Here is a 2,512-nt window from a genome sequence, read left to right on the forward strand (position 1 = left end):
TTACATTCTGTATGCATGATTTTAGTATTTCATCATGGATGTAGAATCTAAAGGGAGATGAGCTACAATTTTTAAGAAAATGACTAGAGATTATCTGGGAGTCTAGATACCTGCAAGTAGTAGTATCAAAAATCTTAGTCATATTGGACAAGAGACCACACAGTTAGAGAAATATGAACTGACAGAAACCAGTCAGCATCAGCCAAGTTTACCATGTCAGATTACTGCTGAGAACATAGTAACCTCATAAATCTGGCGTGCTCAGGACAGAGCACCTGCTAGAAATTTGAAAAAGTTGGATTTTTTAAACCAGCGCGGTGGCCAGTCACGGAGTGGGTAGCAGCAGCTGGTCCCGGAGCAGTGGCAGCTGGCAGCATGCAAAGTGGCAGTGCGGGGTGGTGAATGGTGGCAGCAGCCGTCGCGTGCAAGCTTCCTTCTTTGCATCTGGCAGGGTGGGGGGAAGCGGCGGCCAGTCCTGGAGCGGCGAGGAAAAGTGCCGGATTTTTGCTAATTACGGATTTTTGATACCTGGATTTATGAGGTTATACTGTAGCATAAATCTGTGGATTATAAAAATTTAATTGGGTTTCAAAATGTGTTTTCATCCAGTGAGAAGCAAGAGATTGCAGCTTACCCTTGGACTCCATAAATGCATGATAGATTGAACAAGTGGCATTAAGTGCTAAAAGTAAAAGGGAAATATAAGAGAGCTGGGGAGCTGAGCTGTGTAGGACTATGAAGGTCACTGTGGTAGCTTAAGACTTTCCAAATCTGTAACTGAATCAAGACTATCACTGCTGTCCTTTCCAAGCTTTCCAGTGACATGAAAGAAGAAACAACACAGAGGAACATGATCAAATCCAGAAATCCTGGATATGCAGCAGGTTGATCTGAGTAAAGTATAAATTCAGGTTGATTTTCAAGTCTAAGAAGGATGTATGCCAAAGAGAAACAAATGAAAAAACCTGCTAAGAGAGTATGTGAAAGAACGTAAGGATAAAAACCCAGAAAAAGAAACAAAAATCCTCATGATGATGCAGTGTTATAAACTAACCACTTGGAAGTTTGTTAAAAGTAGTGAATGTTACAGAACAGCTGATCTGACCCGGAAATGCAGCCATCAAAAAAGAATACAGAAGAGAGACACTTAAATCTAGAAAGCAAAGAGAAAGTCAGGCAAAATCAACATGCAGCTATAGTAACTTTAAAAATATATAGAAACTATCCTGCCAGAAAGAGATGCACATTTCCCTGGGTGTGTAGTTGACAAGCATGTGATTTTTATACACTGTGGTATTTGGTATATTTATCTTACTAATTTTTTACTGCATTATTTCACTCTTATCTTGGTAGGATTTATTCCAATATTCCAAATCCCCAAGCAGCTTCAACAGCCTGCTTTTTTCCACACTCATCTGCCAGAGAAATACTTCATCCATCTCTCCTAGCCCAAATGTAGAGCACCGACTCCGTTCTCTAGCTACCCTATAACAAAGTCTGTCAGGTAAGAATTCTGCTCTTTTATATAGGTACCTCAGAAACCTTCACGACTACAAACAAGCTTTTTTATCCTTTTGGCAGGGGAGGCTCCTAGAAGTAAACTCTAGATACCAGACTTCAAACTACTGTGTATTTACTCATGGAAATGCTATTCAGGTCACATTTCAGTGGTTTTACCTTTATTTGAAGCTTTCTCTTCCTCTAAACCCTGAGCAGTTGCATTCATACTAACTGATACCGAGCTTTTTGTGTGCAGTGGGATACAAGAAATAAATACATGAAATGTCACAGATCCATAGTACATTGTAAGGAGCTTCTTTATCTCATCATAGAAACTCCACCTCTTGGGATTTCATTCAAAACCTGCCTGCATCCTGTAGTAGTGTTCAAAGTAAAATAAAGAATTGCTTTATAAGGATTTTTAGTAGCTTCCTCAGACATTACACAGCAGTGTCTTCAGTTATTTTAATGATAGAAATTAAGTAATTTTCCCCACCTCTAACTATGTTGTCTTTTTGTGGAATTAGTCTGCTCCATCAGCATCTGTTATGATTTATGGCGTTTGGGTGGTGGAACATTTGGTTGTATGAGGTTGTCTGGTTAATCTTCAGCTCTTCTAGTGAGAGAGGAGAGGTGACAAATCTTACTTCACACTTTTTGGGAGGGCAGGGAAGAATTGGGAGGGGGCTGCTCAGTGTCACGCTTCAGCATTCAACTCTGTTCTTTTCACACCTCTTTTAGATTGAGCAGTTTTATTTAGGAAACAGCATAATTTAAGACGCACCCATAGAGGAAGCTCATGAGACTGCCTGGGAAGAGGGCTCCATGACTTGGAAAAGCCCAATGGCAACACTTTCATTCAGGGGAAAAAACTGCTGGTAAGGAAGCTAATTTTACTAATTGGACATTTTCTCTGCCCCATACTGAGTGGCTGAGGGGAGCATGGTCTGTCTGGCCAATTTCCTGCTGGGTCAAGCCAAAATGATAACCCTGTGGAGTTGTAGGAAATGGC

This window comes from Gavialis gangeticus, unplaced genomic scaffold, assembly GCF_001723915.1.
Source record: "Gavialis gangeticus isolate Ggan-Ray unplaced genomic scaffold, GavGan_comp1, whole genome shotgun sequence".
Lineage (NCBI taxonomy): Eukaryota > Metazoa > Chordata > Crocodylia > Gavialidae > Gavialis > Gavialis gangeticus.